At 34.5% G+C, this 21,977-nt stretch overlaps 1 protein-coding gene across 1 annotated transcript in view; it reads right to left on the bottom strand.

Annotated features, from left to right (window-relative positions):
• Positions 1-15,164: 15,164 nt before the first annotated feature.
• Positions 15,165-21,977, bottom strand: part of LOC129266027 (EF-hand calcium-binding domain-containing protein 11-like) — an 81,047-nt gene continuing 74,234 nt past the window's right edge. Inside the window, exon 8 of the mRNA XM_064101891.1 lies at positions 15,165-16,543. The gene's annotated coding sequence lies outside the window, so the exon portion shown is untranslated. The remainder of the gene's footprint in view (positions 16,544-21,977) is intronic.

Below are 21,977 nucleotides of genomic sequence, written 5' to 3' on the forward strand. Positions count from 1 at the left end.
TTACAATTCTACATACTGTACTTTGATCTATGTAATTTTCATTTGTAATGGCATTGCAAATTGGCCCTTTCAGCTCTTCTGTTGGCTAATATTTATCTGTGTATGCCATTGAATAATAAATAATATCCTTACTATACATTATATTATTGATTACTGGAAAGAAATATATTTAATACAGCATTATCATGCTCAGGGAAAGCTATCCACTTAATAATAGTAATATATATGGAATTTGTAATGCGCCAAATCCACTTGGCAGAGTGCCAAAGCCGCAGTAAAAGACAGAAAGAAAGAGAAAAGTACAATACAAGACAATGATTAAGACAATTTCTCAATTCATGCAATTAAAAACAGTGTCTATTTATAAGAAATCACATTCATTTTATTTATGTATCAAGCAAAATTTGAATATAAAGCATTAAACAAGAAGTGTCAACTTCATAGTTTGATGAGAACTCCTGAGTAACTCGTAAGCAATAAATTTAAAAAGTACATAATATTAAAGGGCTGCTGACTTTAGCTCATCGTCATATTTCTTTCAAATAGGACTCTATAATTTTCATCTAGAACCTTCCCAAAAATATGGGGCACTAACTATACGACTTAATTGAAATATGAAAGTACAGGTGATAAACGGTCAAGTATTTGGTACTTGAAGAAGGTGAAATTGATGTAGGGTGTAGGGTATCTGCAAAGATATGATGAGAATGAGATGACTGGCAATTTGATACACTCTTGACATACATTGGAAAGAACTTTTCAAGAATGATTGGAAAAGAATATTGAACTTTCAGCACTTCACCTGCTTTGAGATCAACTCAGCAGTGCACAACAATCTATGCACAACTAGAACGGTGGTGGGTGGAGTATACAATAAAAAAAAAACTTTAAGAGGGGGGGGGGGAGATGAAATAGTAAACCCTTCATCACAGCTACAGCCATTTTCCACTACAAAGATGTTCCATCAATAGAATAACATGTGATTAATAAAAATAAATATCCATGGACTGATATTAAAAATTTGGGATTTTGAATTTTCTAAATTGATTATTACTAATAAATCTAGGGAGTATCACTATCAATTTTGAAATTAAGGGAATTTCTGTAATCAATCCTCAGCATTTTCAAACAGCTTTCTAAATATCTTTTCAGTCTCACTGAAGCTGATTAAAAAAATACTTTGTATGGGGCGTACGTAGCTATACATTACTGGAACAGCCTTGCATTACATCTACTCCAAAAATTTCAATTAGTCAAAATAAAATCAACTGATTCTCTTCTTTCTTTTCTATGTTTTAAAAGGCATCTCAGTACTTAGAGAGCCAATGATTAGCGTACGCAGCCCTTGAGGTGAAGTGAGATACAATCTCACATTTCGGCTTTTACGGTAAGTAATAACATCCAACGGAAAGTTCATTGAGAAAAAGTCCAGATGGAAGATATCCAGGGGCTTCCAATGATGTAGATACCATCAAATGATTAACCAATACTCTACCTGACAAAGTAGTCACTGATTTTATTTGATGTAGTTGAATTAATCACATTACATACTGTATGGTGTCTGCTAATTGGCCCATTCACTTAATTCTACTTCAATTTTCGTTACTAATTATGATTATAAAAAGATGAGAGAAAGATGATATGTAAATCTGAAGAATCAATGGTAGAAAGAGAGAGAGATAGAGGCTGAGGAGTAAGGGGAAGGCAAAGTGCTGGGAAATATCTGATCACATTCTTTATGTGGGGAGGGGGGGGGGCACCATTTATCATAAAAGTACAGCTATACAATAATTTTGGAAATACAATATCTGAATTTCATTAAGATTAAGGTCACAAAGTGGTTTAAATCATTTCATCAACAACAATCAAATTGAGATCATTAATACAGGATACATTCACCCTAAGCAATTAAATCAATCTCCATTAGAACAAAAAAGTGCACTCACCATGAGGGCTTTGGTATGAGCAGATGGGGTAGTCAAGGCATCCATGGGGGGAATGGAAAGTCCTGAAAGATAAGAAGAGTAGTACTTAACCTTTTTGTGGTGAATCTTTTCATCAAAGCATTAACAATTTCCCCATTATGTAACACTAATGTTTATTCAAATTACAAAATCTCCTTCTTTTGATAGTTTTTTCTGTTATCAATGTCTTTTTTTTCAATGATCTTGATGTGCATTAGACATTAATTTTAATTAAAATAAAAATGTATTGTATTGTTGAAGTTAGCATCATCAGAGCACATTCAGATGTTGAATGATTTCATTGGGCTTTATGAAACCATAGGAAAAATGATAGGTCCAACCTCTTATTTCAATAGTAATGATGGTCATGATGATGATGATGATAATAATAATTTTCATATATCACAACACACAAAGCTATAAATCCTTTACGAAAGTAAAAAAAAAAAAGTAAGGTAAAAGATGCATAATTTGTTCTATAACCCTTTGTAGTGATACTGGACCACTCTATGATTAATGAATCTACTCAGATTGTCAAGTGTTTTTTTATCTCAATTTATCTGGCAAAAGGAAAAGTAGGGACTTAATAGGATGAAGCAGTGTTTGTAAAACATACATGTGACTGTCTACAAGACTTTTTCATGACTGAAAAGAAGAAACTTTTTAATCACTTTTCATCTGTTATTGTAATAAAAGGTAGATACATTTGATATTCTACTTTATTTGTCAAGATGCTGTATTGTAACATTTCCGAGTGCCCCCCCCCAAAAAAAAAAGAACTTATGAAAGCAAATCAACAGAATCAACAAACAGATCATGTGGGTATTTTTATTTCATTTATCATTTTAAATGCAATTGATTGATCTCGCATACTCGGATTGGATATTTATCAAATAACCTTGCTCAATCTTTGTGGGTAAACTCCATGTTATTTTCTACCAAAAAACCCCCCCAAAACACAACATACATAAAAAGAGGACAGGAGCCAAAAGGAACAAGAGTAGTATATCAATTATAACTAATTTGCAGAACCTGAACTCCAGATAGATGGCACTTACTACACTATTATTCATTTTGTTGCAGTTTTTTTGATACTCATTAAAAAAATAAATTCTATGAAAAGGGCCTCAAAACAGGAAATTGAATAGAAAATGGGCATTGACATCTAACTACACAACCTTCATCAAAGGATATGAACTGTCACTTGGAGTGAATAGGCAAAGACAAGGTATAATAATTGTACACCACTAACACAAGAAAATGCAAGGGCAAACTAGTCTCAATATTTAATAACACCTTCTATTGCTTTGAACTTTTTCTCTATTATATACTGTACCCCCAAAGGAGAGAAAAGTTGAAGATAATTACTTGTTTGGTATATTAAAGCTTGTTTGAATATATTAATCATTCCAATTTCTAAAACCGTGTCAAGAATGTTTGACAAGTGGTGATGGATTTTATTTATGTTACCATCCAGAACCCTGTAAAATAAAGGCTTGCAATCAATTGCAATATGAAGATATCCAATCAAGATCACCCTTCCATACACATATTGTTTAACATACTCACTATCAACCAATTAGATTCATTGATTGAAAGAGGCAAGTGATCACAATTCTTTGATTGGGTGGGTGTTTCATAAAGCTGTTCGTAAGTTACGAGTGACTTTACGAACGAATGGTGAACCTTTGTTATGGTATATGATAGACATCAGATTTTTCATGGGTGTTGATGTAGTTCCTACAAAAGAGTCACCGTCAGTCTTTTCGTAACTTACGAACAGCTTAAAGAAACACTTATTTGGAATGAGGTAGTGGTGGTGTCTTTTTTTTTTTTTTTTTAACTTTAGAGCATGAATGCTTGATAGCAAGTTACCAGAGGACTGATTCATCTGTGAGAAGCACTGCTCTACCAACTGAGCCATCATACCACCTTTTAATCATCATGCCTCCATATAGGCCCTATTGCTTTAGCATTCTTCATTGTGCACCACATTATGATGTATTAGGATGAGCTGGAGGGTATGTATTCCTAGGGAATGACCAATATCCATATCAAGTACCAAGATGTGAGGGGAAATCAAAAGGCATGGAGAGCTGTCTGAGAGGGGACGGTATCCCGCCCTACTGTAAATGGGCTGATACTTAGCGTCGCCATGTAAATAACATGATGGGGCTATAAGCATCACCAAGTGGAGTGGATGAAGGGGGCACAAAGAATTTGAATTGGCAATTTATCCATATCCAAGATCGATTATTTTCATTTTAATTTCTTCTTAGAAACCACTTCCATACATGAATTAAGTTCCGGTGATCATACATTGAAATTGGTTTTATTTATGAGTCATAAGTTGCATATATCTTTCTAAAATACATGTATAAACTCAAGTTAAACATTGTAAGGGTACTGTAGTGTGGTACAAGGCATTAAAAAATACAAAATTGGTTATGCTGTTACCAAACACTTCATTATATAATTATCTGTGACATAGATATTTATGTGTTGCTGTACTTCATTATGCAGTGTCTCAATGAATTTTGTGCACTACATACAAGAAAGCAAAAGGAGAAGATGAACAACGCTTAAACAAAATAATTCTTAACTTTGGCCATCATTAAATATAATGAAATATTAGATAGCCAAGACAGATAGCCAAGCGCGATTGGTCCATAGCGTGTCACGTGATATTATCGAAATCAATGTATTTTCCAGCCGGTTCACCTTCGATGAATATATTCTTCGTGTATGGCGCCCTCTTGTGGATTAGATGTTACCAATTACACGGAAATAACATATGTGAGGCTAAAGTAGCATTCTTTTGCAATCGATCAACACTCGATATCAATTGGAATAAATCAATTTTCGAACCGGACCGCCGAATTTAAGTGAGTCCAACGACGACGAGTTAGGTTTAACGTTAGGCCTTCTTCAGGTACTAAAATGGAGTATATAGATTTGTGTAGACAGGAATAACCGTCATTTCTGAAATTCTGGGGATTTATTTAACAATTTCTGGATATGTATTGGTGAGTGGAGCCAATATCGCCAGATAGAGACTGAAGAAGCTTAAATTAGACCTAGACTAGTCTAGTTAGTTTTAAAACTTTTAGATCCAGACTTTTGGACTTGGTCTATTAACGTCAAAGATTTGTGTGATGTGTGATGTCTGATGAGCAATGAGGAATAAGATCAGCTTTTGGACAATAAAATTGGGTAAGTAGATAGATCTAGATCTAACGTTAGATCTACATTATAAATAAGTTCTAGACTTATGTTAGACCTATTTTTTTTAGATCTAATGATAGATCTAGGGCCAGGCTTGATTCTATCGTTAAAAGTTAGAGAAATCTAATGTTAATCTTGCTAACTTCAACGACAACGTAAGTTAACATTAGTGTTGACAAAACATTAACAGTTACATCTAGATCTAACGTACTTGTTAGTTAGATTTGGTCCTGGACCTGGTTCGACAACAAAAAGGTCCGGACCACCACCAACAGTAGTCTGACCTAGATCTAGACCTCTAGTCATGTTTATCTCATCCCCAATTAATCTGCACCTGATCATTGCTCAACATGCACATGCATTCGATCTGCCTTGGGTGGGTCCTGGGCCTGGACCGGACTCTAAATTAGATCTAGATCTAGGCCTAAACAAACTTGATTTTGATTAGAAAAGGGTCATTCATTACGTTAGGCTAACGTTACTTAGATCTATACCAGTTCCATCAGTCACTTAATATGCACGCATCGCAGACCTAACTTTAGATCTAAGGTTAGATCTATATCTTCATCATTCAAGGCTATCTAATATAACAGATATTGACTGATGGGGTGTGTAAAAAAAACATTCTTTGGAATGCCTAAAGGATTTACATTTTCCCTCAGCGCTGTGCGCTTCAGGAAAATATAAATCCGGCAGTCAAAAGAATGTTTATATTACACACCCCATCAGTCAATATCTGTATATTATCATAGGAAAGAATAGCCTTTGTTTTGCACCTATTTGCAATTGTGATCATGCATGCCTGAATGATTATAAATGATTTATTATTTTCTGACCTTTCTGTGATAGCCTTTCATTTGATGGAATTCTGACATTTTTTTTTTTTTCATTTTGACAGTATATTAAGTATGAACCTATTGCAACCCCTATACAAAAGTTAATGATGCAACAGTATTTTGAAATTAATTCATCCAAAACTGTTTGCAAGAAGAGTATATACTGATTGAAATACAAAGCATTGTAAATCCTGTAAAAACATATCATCTCATCTCAGGAAATAAAAAAGTCATGTTCATTAAAGCATTGCAAGCTAAGAATGATAAAAAGGGTTTAAATATCAGTGCATGTTTGCCTTTTTTTATCTGTTTGCACCTTCTCATCTGTCTCTGTCTCTGTTTTTCTCCTTTTCTCTTTCTCCTTCCTTTCTCACACTATTTTCTGTTAAGAGGATTCATTACCAGTAATGAGAAATTCTAAATTCTTGATTATTATTCACTTTCAATGATTTAACAGAATTGTGTTTTGGGGGCCCATTTACTAATTACCTCCCGAGTCTCTCTTTTCCTGGGAAAATTTGAGAAAAATATATTCTCTTGAAACTGTTCCAAGAGCAGAGATGCTTTTGGTCAAACTCACAGCACCAGAACAATCTGAGCAGAAAAGATGGTCAAATAATAATGATTATAATATACAACATTTATAAAGGTATTAATAAAATAGTGAATTGTTTGAGTAAGTTAAATTGGTTAATTATACAATTACGACTATGACAGGTAGAAGATAGTTAGGTTCTCATTTTTCATTCTTTCACCCTAAATGCCTTGCAGCCTTCCCAGTCAAGCCAATGCAATCCAATCGATGAATTGTAAAGGCAATAATAAATGTTTCAACTTAACTTGTTAATTTTATTTTGTGAATTCAACATTGCACTCTACATTGTATATTGAGGAAAAATTATATTCCATATCATGGAAATCTTACTTTTGTAACACAAGCATTAACAAAGCATGAGTGATCAGGAGATCATGATAAAAACTAAATTGCCTGATATATTTCACAATCTACTAAAGGTTTTTGCATATTGATAACATGATTTCTATATTTCCACATTCAAAGATGAGTCATTCTCATTTTCTTGGATAAAGGAATTAGCAAAGCACTTTCATCAGATAATTCACATAGAGAGTGCATAATATGTAATAACACAACCCTGATCAGTCCCATCTGATTTATTTTACATCAGATTTTCCTTTGATTACGAGACTAAACAAGAGGGAACACATTCCCATTCACAGAAAACTACCCACGCCTTTTTTCTCCTAACAATAGGTCAACTACCTCTAGACTCTTTCAATTACAATCCTGAAGAGATCAAATGCATTTATATTCGCCGCCACCTCCACACATTTTGGCCCTATTTGCCTGATTGGAAAACTATAACCACAGGATACGACCAAAGAAGAGAAGTCTACTTTGCAAAATAAGCCCACAAAGCAGAATATAAAAAGGGATATTTCATTTGGATAGCACCAATTCCCCTTTCTCTCTCTCCCTATCTTTTCATCCCCTTTGGACGCACAAACATGCGCAAACATCAGAGGATTTCTACGTCAATCTCGTTTGTGCTCCCACGTGGTTTACGTGCAGCAACATGAAATGGAATACAGTCTCAGATGATCTGTTGCGCTCATAAATTGTGCCATTAAGATGGAGAGCAAGAAGGTGTTAGAGAAAACAATTCTTTTCCCCAGTGTTTATCCCAATGGGATCATTGAGTTACATCATTGTATCTAGCAGATACTTTATCATATGTCAGATTTCTATGAAATTGAACAGAATCTATAAAGTATATCTAATCTATGATGAGCACTCACCATTACATACATGAAGATGTATGGTTTATTATATATCAGTTGAACGATGATATTAATACAGGCTCTTTTTGTTAAATGCAGTAAGGAATATATAATACTCAACAAATCATTCATATTTTTCAATATACCCAAATGTAAAAGTGCATTAAATATCAGGTAAGTAACAATTTAATTTTTCCCCAACCTGTGATCTATTAATAAATCACAAATTTGGATAAAGATCTTCATAATTACTTATCCAGGACTAGATTCCAACTTCTTCTTTCAAGCCGGACTTTGAAGAAAACCCTTAAATCTATAACATTAGGCTTAAATTATGTAACATGGGCTCATGTGTTTAAAAGGCATGTAATATCATTTCAAGCATAATTAAATAAATGGACAATACATCACAAATAAGCACTAAGTGAATCTCTGATACTTCGATCTCACATCGTTATGTTGAGAAGCTATCTTAGACCCCATTTACAGTGAAAGAAAAGCAGTGCCAAGCTTGCATAATTTTCAGTGTAAACGCTCAAAAGGCCAAACGCAGTACAAATGCGATTCGGCCTGGTACTACACTGTGACCACCTCTGGCCACCAAATAATTACATGTTTACATGTAGAGTGTCACTACAACAGAATATTGAAAGGTTGAAATTTAGGTCTGGCTAAGACTGCCGCTGTAAGCACACACAAATGGTCTCACTTGTCAATATCGGCAAAGTCTTGTCCGCAAGAATGAGCAAAATTGTCATTTAGATAACTTCACATCTACTGTAGATCGTGTGTGAAGAAGGCAAAAAAATTCATAGAACATGGATATGAATGGAAATGTCACTTTGATATTTAAAAAGAAATGAATGGACAGCATGTCTGCACATGTCAATATTGATGAAAAGACTGCCCCATGCAGGATGAGAAAACTTGCATCCAGGATGAAAGAAGGCAACTGAAATGAAGAGAGCGGGAGAGGGAGAGATGTGCCTACAGGAAAAGAAGAGGGGAAAAGACAGTGAGAGAGAGGAGGAAATCCTATGACAGGCTATCTGGAACTTGATTACGCAGAAACAGAAATCATGATAATGAATGATATTGTCAATAATATTGCTCAAACATTGTCTGAGGTGAAGTTCCTGTAGAGAGAGGGAATAATTGCACATTCTCCAACATTCCACCATCTCTGATAGGGAATTACTCAGAAAAAGTGGTCTCATTTTAAGAAATGTTTAACTTCAATTTGTGCCTACACGGGTTGATATCGCATTCTGGATAGAAGGGAAGGATGGAATTTATTTGCTGAGATTGGAGTGCTTTCATCAAATGATCATTAAGGTAGAATAGGTGAATCACATGAAGTAAACTAGGCTTGACACTTGTCTTCTGACTGTCTACATATCCCACTTATCCTTGGATTTATTCTAGAAATTTCAACTGGTGTATTGTTTACAGACAAGTCAATCCCAATAAGACAGTTGACTTTAATAGAGAAAAACAAAACAAACAAAATTGGGATGTCAAATATGAAATCTATGGTATTTAACGTTCCAACCATTCGCAGAAAACAGTGACATACACCACACATAGATATGCAAATGAGAGAACTGATGACATACATATCCATGATCTATTATATGTACGACATATCAAATATTTCAATTTTTCTTCAAAAATTGTTAAACATGGTTCAATCCTGTTTCTCTCACTGTTATGGTAACTCCCACAGGATTTTGGCAGGACAGCTATTCGCTGGTAAACACCAAGCTGGTTTATAACCAATTACATTGGAAAGATGTTACGTCTAAGTCAATCAGGCATAGAGACTGGCCTTTTAGATGACAGAAATTACTCTCGAGTCTTTTTATCAAAGTGGAGACAATGGCAGAGTGGGGATTTGAACTGACAACCTTACAAATATGAATTCAATGCTATGACCACTATACCATATGATCTCATATAAATGTAAAATTACATCATTATCATAATTCATTGTAATCTGGTGGAGATCCTCTTGAATTCATCATGAAATTGATAAAAATTGATATTATTATACTTCCTATGTTAGACTAGAAATGTAAAAGAACTGTTTGTGTGTGATATTATTTGCACACTGACAAGGGGCCTGTTTCATAAAGAACTTGCAACTGTTGTAACTTGCCATTATGGCAACTACCATGGTAACCTTGATTTTGATTGGCTGTTGAGCCCCGTTGCCATGGTAATTGCCATTATGGCAAAGTTAGAACAGTCCTTTACAAAACGGGCCCAGGATGTGTACATGCAACTCTTTTGTGAAAATAGACAAAACCCAATTATCCCCTAACTTTCTCATTTCAGTTCTGATTTTTATGAAATTTTCAGTGCACTACTTATCTGATTCTCTGTTGGAGGAGAGTTTACCGTTACATCCTTAATTGATTATCAATTGATAATCAATCTTCTAAATATGTTATAAATTTCATTTGTGACCAGCCCCCCCCCCAAAAAAAAAAAAAAATCAACAATAAGATGTGAAAAAATGAATTTTGAGATTTTTATTGAGCATCAAATTGATACATAAATTGTCAAAATTAATCAGCCATAACCCATATATTCAGTGAGTGTCAAAGAGTACGGATATATCAAGGTTTGAAGTTTGAGGTTCACTTGAGCATGAGCTGTGCACACTGTGCGATCTCAGTGAAACTTTCAAGAAATTTGGACAATCTATTGTCGAAGAACTGTTGTACGGTTTCTTATTAAACTTAAATACAACCTCAATTTTTTGAACTATGAAGAAGTAGAATTATTCCTTCAGATAAGCAAATTTTATGATTTTTGCATTAGCAAGCCCAAATTATTATTTTGGCTATTTACATAGAACTTTCCGTTGTAACTTATTGTTAGTTTTGTGGTAGGTAGGTCACATTTATAATATTCACACAAGAGTAGAATGCATTAAGGGCAAAAGAAGAAAGAAAAAGAGAGAGGGAGAGAGAGAGAGGGGAGGGGTTACTGCAAAAGTGTAAATTTGTGCTGTCACTGCTGTGGTTTTATTTGTCATCAATTACGATCGTCCATGTTACTAAAATAACACTTTTGTGCATTCCATAGCTGCTCCTGAATGTACTCGATTTTTAAGGCGACCGCACACCTTACGATTGGTCTCCGACCTGATTCTGGAATAAATAGTACTAGAATTTGATGCAAATATTGTGATATGAAATATCTAACAGTGTAATATTCTAAATCATCGTACAAATACCTATGTTCAAATCTGAGACTCAGCTATCATCCTTATTAGAACAAAATCAAATTTAATTTCTAGTCGTACTGACATCAGAGCAATCATATAATTGGCTACGATTTGAAACTATTTTGGACTTTTACTCCAAAATAAAGGCTGGTAATCATCTAAAATTGTTATATTAGTATTTTTTCAATTAATCTGCGTCTCAAATAAAAAGATACTTTACATTCACATTCTCAGAAAATGATCAAAATGCGATTTTGTTCTAAAATCAGAATGTAGATGAGTTGTAAAGTGTGTGAGGGCCCTTAACAGTTATGCGTATATATCTGTATGATTGGATTCTGGCTTATATAGCTGGGCAATTCCATTAAATGATCAACCTTTTTGTACCTCCAACCCTCATTTTCTCAAGTCTTACTTTACTTCATAAACTGACCAAGTCATGGTCCTTTGACAACATTACAGACTGTCAAAAGAACCAGAAATCAGAGACAGAAAATGTCATGAAGGTCCCACACATACGGGGTTGGACATGCGTATTTTATGGAATTGCCCAACTAACTATTGACTTCCTGTTCCTAACTAACAAGAGACTAATTATTAAGGTCTTCTAGGAATTTCTTGCATTCCCTGAACTATTCTATCCGATGACTTAATAACCACCTCTGTATCATTCAACCTTGTGTATTGGATTACTTAAGATCAGAGGAGTAAGTGGGCGTGATTCTGCAAATGTCAGAGTTTTCTTTTTCTTTCATGTGTCACATTGTTGTACAACTTACAAAAAAGTATATGTGAGGCGTATGAATTACACATGTGTCCAGGTATGTCGATATAAAAAACCAAAATCTGAAATTTCACCTATCAAAGGACACGTCCACCCCAACAAAAAGTTGATTTGAACAAATAGAGAAAAATCCAAGAAGCATAACACTAAAAATTTCATCAAAATTGGATGTAAAATAGGAAAGTTACGACATTTCAAAGTTTTGCTAAATTTCACAAAACAGTTATATGCATATCCTGGTCAGTATATGCAAATGAGGGGACTTAAGACGTCACTCACTCACTATTTCTTTTGTATTTCATTACATGAAATATGAAATATCTTATTTTCCTCCTCATTGGAAGGTGATATAAGTTTTCTTCCTCCATGAACATGTGGAATAACAATTTTATGGTTCCGTAAAACTGGTCCTTATTGTCAAATCTTTAAAAAATGGAAATATTGTATAATTAAAAAAATAAATAACAAAAGAAATACATCACAGACTCTCTCATTTGCGTGTTGCCGGGTTGTGCATACACTGTAAAAAATGAAGTGCTAATTTAGCACTTACAGTGCTTGTATAGTGACTGCGCTACGAGTGCTCTAGTTTAAATTTGAACTAGAAAATCAGCACTCGTAGTGCAGTCACTATACAAGCACTGTAAGTGCTAAATTAGCACTTCATTTTTTACAGTGTCTAACTGTTTTGTGAAAAATAAGCAAAGCTTTTTAAAATGTCATAACTTTCAACGTTATTCTTGTTTGCTTTTTCTCTATTGATTCAAATCAACATTTTTCTGGGGTGGACTTAACCTTTAATTTATAATACCCAATTTTTCAGGATGGGTTACATATATATATAACCTGCATGTTGATTAACACAAATAAAAAAACAAAAAACTGTCAGTTATTAGGCTAGTTGAAATTCAATGAATCCATTATAATGAATATTGCATTCCATCATCACAAAAATTGTATCTACATTAAAATGAATTTTATAATGTCATCTGCATTTCAAAATGCAGAAACCATTGCTTGCTTACAATGAATTTCTCCTTTAGATCTGATTGGCAATTGTTCACAATTACATATCAAAGATAAATCATAAACACGTATTCATACAAAATAGCAAAGGGAAATTTTATGATATAAAGGGGGGGGGGGTATATGAAATGGTGAAGATGAATGTAATCCCACTTCAATGTTTCAATATTTTCAATAAACTCAATCTTGTGGCATTCCTGCAAAATATTTCATTCAGAGTATAATCATTTAACATCATATAATTATGCTTAAGATGTCTCTCTAATGTCATAACTTGTCAAGAATGTAGTATTGTAACTGAACATCAAAGAAGCCTATATGTAAATTTGACCCTATACTGTCACTAATGATATACCCCAAAGTCTTTGTAAGTTTGACCTAATCATACTATTGATGATATTCTCAAATGCAAGATTAATCAGGATTAATCAGACTATATTGTCACAATATCTACAGCCCATCAAGGCATAAATCATTTTAATGTATATATTTCCTCAGCAATTCAATAAAATCAAATTCACATTGTTTGCACTACTAATAAGCTGAACCATTTACCAAGATGTTCCATTTTTATTCATACTCATCAATAATATTTTAAGCTGTAATCAAATTTAAGCTGTAATTTAGTGTGATCACACATAATGTTTAAGGCTCTCCTTGTATTCCATTGTTAAAGAAAGTTTGCCTTCATAAAGAATTACATGAAAAGACTCATTATTGGTTGTTTTTCTTTCTCCAGTTTTCCTCCATCTTTTGACTAACATCATTATCATTCTATGCTATTTCCTCTCCAATAATTTATAAAAAAAAGAATCTTTATCATTATTTTCTTATCAACGTTTCCTGAATCCCTATCAAAAACGGGAAATTTCTGAGAAAGAAAAAAATAAAAGCAATAACAAGTTGACCAATATCGGAAATGAGAACATCAAAATCAAAGTGATTTACTAACAAGCAATTTCCAACATGGAACCCCTGTCATGGTACCATACTATTCATTGCTAAGATCAGGTCAATTAATTGTCTATGTCTAGTGACATTTTAATCAATCTAGTATATCATTCTACATTCTCAAGACACACCTGTCAATTGGATTCAGTACATAAATCATCACACGCAAATCTGATTTGAAAACGATAACTGGAAGCAGAAAATTGAAGTCTATGGGTTGAAAGAAAGAAAAAATTCTATACGATACAGGAGATTTTAGATAGGCACTAGCATAATAAAAAGATTGAAAATTAAATTGTTTCTTTTGAATCAAATTAAACTTATTTACTTATAGTTTACAAACAAAATTAGTACTATATTAACTTACAGTAATACAATAACAAGTGGAATGCCTCTGGCTGTCTCACCTGCATCACGCGATTCAATATAGCAGCAGTGCTGACTTTGAAAACTACTATAAAACAATTATTCACAAAAAACACCATTCATATAATGATATAATACTACGTTCATTAACATTTGACCTTGATCATGTGACCTAAAACTTGTCAGTGATACTTGATTACCCCTAGATCTATAAACTTTGAAAGTTATGACAGCAATCTAATAATTACCTCTAAAATGGCCAAAGTTCAATGACCTTAAATGACCTTTGACCTTGGTCATGTGACCTGAAACTCACACAAGATGTTCAGTGATACTTGGTTACTCTTATGTCCACGTTTTATGAACTAGACCAATACACTTACAGAGATATGATGGTAATTCAACAAATACCCCCAACATGGCCAAAGTTCATTGACCTTAAATGACCTTTGACCTTGGTCATGTGACCTGAAACTCGGATGGGATATTTAAAGATACTTGATTACTCTTATGGCCAAGTTTCATGAATTAGATCCATAAACTTTCAAAGTTATGATGGTAATTCAACAGATACCCCATTATGGCCAAAGTTCATTGACCTTTGACATTGGTCATGTGACCTGAAATTCGCACAGATGTTCAGTGATACTTGATTACTCTTATGTCCAAGTTTTATGAACTAGACCATTAAACTTTCAAAGTTATGATGGTAACTCAGGCAGAATGTTCAGTAATACTTGATTAACCTTATGGCCAAGTTTCATGAACTAGGTCCATATACTTTCTAAGTTATGCTGTCATTTCAAAAACTTAACTTAGGTTAAGATTTGGTGTTGACGCCGCCGCCGGAAAAGCGGCGCCTATAGTCTCACTCTGCTATGCAGGTGAGACAAAAACTAGTAACTTAAAAGCAATCCACAGCTGAAGAAAGATATGAATAAAATAAACAATTGAGAAAATGATTTTTTTGTTAATATATCCATCTTAAGAATAATAACTGGGTTGATGAGAAAAATACTAAAATATTGCTGAATGTTCTAGTGTTCAACCGTTGAAGAGAAAACAGATGTCCCCTGAGTCCACAACTGCCCTCCAATCAGTTGATGGTAGAATTTTAGCTGAGAATTTGATTTCAATACAAAATAGATAGATTAATCAAATCTTCAGAAATTAATTACTATCAACCTTTCCAATGTTTTGTGTCACTGCAATTTTCTGGGGCTTTCCTTAATTATACAATTTGTGAAAGTTTTTGTGCACAAGTTCCAAGCAGGCTGAAAATGACATGTGCAGGGGTATGATATGGCTGTGCACTTGCGTTTATAAAAACATGTGGCCACATGTAGAGTTTGTACGATGATGTGTCAAACTGCATGTTTTGCATGGTCCTGCATGCTTGATGATAAAGTTGCAGAGTTGTGCATGAACTTCAAGGGTTTTTCATAAAATTAGCCACAGGTCACATCTACTGAGGTGCACAGAAACTAAACTTAATTGACTGTAAATTACATTATCCTGCTATTGTGTGAGGTAAATCAAAATTACAGTACCACTACCGTCCAAAGATAAATAGTAAAATTAGCCGATTTGTTAACAAATCAAGATGAAAGAGTATGCGATGGAGAAAAATGAGACTGTAAACAAAAATACAGACAGACTGTATACGGTATTCCGTTTCTGAAATTTATACTGACAATTGGAGGGAGAATAAAAAAAATATGGACAATAGTAACTGATGTACCGTAACACTTCAAGGTAGAGGGCAGCATATCATTTCTCTTGATAGGTGCCATGGAACTCATTGATTGGAGTACACAATCAATTAAATTTCATATTCATATAAAACAAACCAATATAACTCGTGTTAAGAAGAGGCTGGCCTCAGAGCCACAATTTGCCTGCTTGACTGTGGCTTTGAATTGAAGTCACATGCATGTTGCGTGTAGAAAAAATTACAAGACTAATGATAGTGCTTCATCTACAAAGAATAATATAGCAACTTCAGTTTTGAAACTGTTCTAATGAGGGGCCCCCCAAAAAATGTATTATTATCATTATCTAACCTCACATCCACAACATATTGGTATGATTAAAAATAGAATTGAACCCACAACCTGCCATTCATGAGAAGGGTGCTCAACACTGAGTCACCACGCCCTGGTGTTGATCTACTAGATATTAAGAATTAAACAGACAAAACTGTTGAACCTAGTTCAAATTTCACGGTGGATACTTCCTGCATTTCAGTTAAGACTATCTTCATCTTACCTTCTCATCTGCGGACTGCTTAAAGGACAGGACAAATTTTATATGGCTTCCATGATCATTAGCAGACAAGATTCCTTCTGATATAAATCTGAGGATTATAAAAGTGATATGAAAATAGAACTGAATAAGGGCTTCATCATTAGAAGATATCCTTCATCCTAATTTTATGACGGTTTAATCATTAATTGATGGCTTGCAATGTGTACTCATGTAATCATGTCATGGTTCGCTATCGCATTCTGAGCAGTCATAAAAACGCATCCTCTACGAAGTACAGGGTCTACACTTTCTAATCACAAAAAGTCACAGTTCTGCGAATATGTGACATGAGTCTTTACGTACTTTACCCATTTTTTAAAGAATTTAAAAATTGCAATCGCTTGTTAGTAAGACTAATCATGACGTCACACACCAAAATGCACCTGCACAAAGATCGCAATGCATGTGTACAACAAAATATGCAAGTCTCACAAGCCTTTGTAGATATATTTATCCCTGATTAAATCTGAGGATTATAAAAGTGATATGAAAATAGAATTAAAAGATATTCCTTATACTACATTAATCTGAGGATAATAACAGTGACATGAATTAGAAATAGATGAGGGCTTCATTACTTCTTTTCATTTTCCACTAACAAACTTTCTAGTACTCATTTTTTTCCAGCTTGGGCAATCAAGATCACTGTTGCATGTGTATTTTGCTTAGAATATTGACCAGGAACCAATCGTAATTGTCCTTTCATATTTACTATTATTACCTATACGAAGTGTTTCTCCTTGGCAATCATTATCCATATTTTGCTTTCTCTGATTTCGCAGCGGTCAATATCGTGCCGTATTTTCTCTCTTCCGGGTTTTCCCATTGACTTTGTGTGTAAATTTAACAGCGGGCAATATTCGCGAAATCCGGTTGGAACCAGTTTGTGAAGAGACCGCAGTTGTAGCGCAGCGCGGCTCTATACAGCGCAGCGCATAGTGCGATGCATGTCATGCACATAGACGTGAGAAAATGGCTACTTCTAAGAGATTCGCTTGTTATGGTGCAGACGAATTTGAAAATATAGTGACAAAGACGCTGAAAATACCAAAAAGTCTATGAAACAGGCCGTTGCTGTATTCCGTGAGTATCCGCTTGAAAAATCTATTCCGGGCGATTTCGAGACACTGGATAAAGAGACCCTTGGAAAGATTTTGGGGAAATTTTATGTGTCAAATTTTGGGGAAATTTATCAACACAGATTTTGGGGATTTTTTAAAATCAATTTACTATATAGGTAATAATAATAGTATTAACTGGCATAGAATGAGATACAAACCTATATTTCCCTCTCTGAATCCAATATTGCCCAAGCCGAAGGCGCGGGCAATATTGGATTCACATAGGGCAATATAGGTTTGTATCTCATTCTATGCCAGTCAATATTATATAATTAATCACATTCCTACCCCTTTGCCCCTATACACACACCCAGGGTCAGCTATTAATGTTCTATAGGTACTATGGAATACTTAAAACACAGCAACTCATTACAAGTAAATCTATACAATTGTCTGTGATAATGACTATGTTCATAAGACAAGTCACAGCTCCCATCCACCAATTAATACATTACATGAATATCACACTTATTCCATTGAAGATAAAGCAAAATCAGTTCAAGAAATAAGGAAACATATCCAGACGTTTAAATAAACAAAAATAATTTGTAGGCAAACTGCACACCAACATGAGTTATAAGACTGACCTTAAATTCTCTTCATGATGTTAGTGTTTGAAGAGAGCAAAACTTAGGTTCCAAATTCAATGTTTGCAGAATTACCAGTATTTCTTTTTAAGAAAAATCCATACCTTTCCATTACTTCAGAAAAAATAAATAAATTGACATATAATGAATGCTCCTTTTTGGTAGCTGGAAATGGGGCCTTTAATACCTTTGAATGTTCTTGTAAAATAATTGAGATTCTCCTGTCAATATCATTCTAGTCTGAGACGCTATATCATAAACATCTGTAAAGTATTATCAATGCCTTCTATCTATAGGTTGATCAGAGGAACTATAACTGGGAGGAGGAACTCATGTCATATCTCATTGAATCATGTTCTGATTTACATGATGCACTCGACAGACATCAGAAAAAGAATAGTATAACACAATATAATTTCACTTCTATAAAAATGCATTTCCATCCATTAAAAAGTTTTATTACAACTTAAAAAAAAAAAAATCCAAATACACAGGTCTTAATAAACAATTGAAGTTATCGGACGTAATGTGTAAAATACAAAATGGCAAAAATACCATCTAAATAGAATTTCACCTATGATGTATTCTTCCATGTAATTTATTTTTTCTCTGATTTTTTGTCCAAAAGTGAAGGCAATGTAGACTAAGACTTTGGATATCAGCAGTAGATATCAACTAAGTATAATTAGAGACCAACAACCAATTACTCATAATGAACCTCAGGAGATAGATAACAACTTCTGTACACATGTGACTTAATTCTATAATCAATCATCACATCTGCATGCAAGTAGACTTAACAAGACATCAGCACATGCAGCAAAGTAACGCACTGTGTCTACTTCATTTAAAAAGTCTATATTTCCCCCGATCTTTGGGTATATAGAGCAAATCCCTTGGTATCAATTGAAATCATCACTCTTCTTTTCTCTTTCTCCTCTACTCCTTTAACTTCCATCACTTTCTTTCTTTTTAGGATGTTGTCTAACGCCCATACTTCTGAGTAGCGAGGCCGCTGGAAAAAACCCTTCTCCCAGAGTCTTTGTAACTGTGAGTCGGCCTGAGACCAAGGCCAGCAAAATGTGGCCCAGGCTGGCCTTGAATACATCCCTGCAGTCTCTCTCTTTAAAATATCCTCCTCTCTTTCTCTCTCTCTCACCCCATCTCTCTCTTTCTTATCTCTCATGTTCTCTCTCTCTCTCCCTCTCCCTCTCTCCTTCAATCTCACAATATTGTCCCTCTCATTCCCATTTCCTATCTTTATTTTTTGTTTTCAATGGTGCCCCTCTCACTCTCATTCACATCTCCTATCTCTCATGTTCTTTTCTCTTTCCCCTTCTCCCTAATCTATTTTCCATCTCTCTCCTTCAATCTCATAATATTGCCCCTCTTATTCCCATTTCCTATCCTTATTCCCCCCCCTTTTCCCCAGTCTATTTCCCCATCACTCCCCCTCTCCTTCAATCTCACAATATTGCCCCTCATATTCCCATTTCCTATCTTTATTTTTTGCCCCCCCCCTTTTCCCAACACTCCCCCTCTCTCTCTCCTTTAATCTCACAATATTGCCCCTCTCACTCCCATTTTCTATCTTTATTTTTGTTTTCTCTCCCCTTCTCCCCAGTCTATTTCCTCATCACCCCCCCCCCTCTCCTTCAATCTCACAATATTGCCCCTCTCACTCCCATTTCCTCTCTTTATTTTTTGTTTTCTCTCCCCTTCTTCCCAGTCTATTTCCCCATCTCTCTCCTTCAATCTCACAATATTGCCCCTCTCACTCCCATTTCTTATCTCTTATTTTTTTGTTTTCTCTCCCCTTCTCCTCAGTCTATTTCTACGTCACTCCTCTCTCTCCTTCAATCTTAAAATGGTGCCCCTCTAATCTCCTATCTATTATGTTCTCTTCTCTTTCCCCTTCTCCCAAGTATATTACCCATCTCTCCCCCTCTCTCTCTCCTTTCTAACTCACCATGCAGCCTCTTTTACTCTCATTCTTCTTATCCTACATTCTTTCCACAAAGTAAACACTTGTAAGTTAAGGTTCTCTGAAGATTAAAAATAATTAGATTTAATATCAAAAGAAAGATAACTTGACTGAATTTCAATCATGGATATTATAAATTAGGAAGTCCTTCATGGGTACAAAACCTCTGAGAATACCAATAAACTGCCTCCTAGAGATTTTGTATCTTCAATTTACTATCCTACTCTGTTTTAATTTGTGTAAAATTATGAACTAATCAAGCTGCATTTAAAATTTGACAGGTTCACCAGCTTGAATACAGCTTGGGGCGTCTGTAAGTTGAACCATGTGGTGTTAATGTAAGGTATACCATGTGTGAATAAAACAAGGCTATTGTAAATATACACATCTTCCATAATGCTGAAACAGAATGAAATAATGGGAAACAGTTCTTAAATAAGTTCTACTACAGTTTTACAATAGTGTCATTAAATATAACAAATGTTTCATTTCCTGACAGGAACAGGAATTTAAGATATAATTAAAGACAGTTATTCTTCTCTTTCATCCGCCTCTGATTCCTCCTCATCTTGCTCTTCCTCCTTAATCTTGTAATCCTGTATATATTTAAATGATGTGTGTGTAATATTCCTGGTCCTTTTTCAGAAAATTGGTCATAAAAAATTAAAGCTTCTGAAATACTAACTAAATTTGCCATAGCAATTTCATATTTGTAATCAATAAAAGGTCTAAAGGAAAAATTGACAAAGTAGCTTATTGCTTGAGCATATAACCAAAAATAACTAAGAATTAGTATGTTGAACATTTATTCAACTCTTTAAAAATGTTTTGCCAGAGTAGGATAAATGGTATCAGAAATGCAGTAAAGATATCTTGAAGCATCCAATAATTCATGATGGCTTACAAATATTTATCCTAACATTTAAAGTGAACTGGATGACTGATGGTCCATGGTATAACTAAGCTAAACGGGACAACATGGCAGTTCTTGTGGTGCAAATGAAGGAATATGGAATCCAAGAAGTTGGGCAGGCATTGGCAAAAATCCAAACATGTATTTTGCATGAAAAAAAAAACATATCAGGACGTCTTTTCCCCATTAGAGACTTCAGACATTTTCCTCTCATTGAATTACCTACATATACATTTATGGCAAGAGATCTATGGAAAAGATTGATTTTCTTTAACAAAACTTTTCTCAGGGGTGTTCCCCCTCCCCAGTAGCTCCATCGCTTCTATGACCAAGTCCAACAGACTTCATTTTAAGATGACATTGTTTTTGATTTGTAGTAACATGGGCTTGACTGAGGCCTACCATCAGTTTGAACTTGCATCGTAGCATAACTCTCATACCTTACATTCCAGCCAGTCAAGTCTCGCCAAATCCAGGCTTGGTTTGCCGTCACCTCCTTGGGACAACCCTACTTGGTTAACCCCATTAATACTGGACACATGATAAAGTCATTTATGGTTTTGGCTTGCATGAAACTGGGGGTTAATGCATGTTCTCAGGAACCTCATATCGTTTGATAAAACAACACATTCACTCGGATGTAAACTTTGTTGTTATTATTTAAATACTGGATGTCTTAGAAGATTATAACCACTAAAGAAAATGGATTCCATGAATTTCTTTAATGGAAAAGGAACTTTGTCATAAAGTTTTTCCTGTACTTTTGTTTATATACTTTGCAGTAAGTAAAAGTAAAAGTCCTATACAATAGTAAAATGGAATCTAACCCTTTGACTCCTACCACCTGGGGATGATTCACTCACAGCTACAATAAATAT

The sequence above is a fragment of the Lytechinus pictus genome, chromosome 7, assembly GCF_037042905.1.
Source record: "Lytechinus pictus isolate F3 Inbred chromosome 7, Lp3.0, whole genome shotgun sequence".
NCBI lineage: Eukaryota > Metazoa > Echinodermata > Echinoidea > Temnopleuroida > Toxopneustidae > Lytechinus > Lytechinus pictus.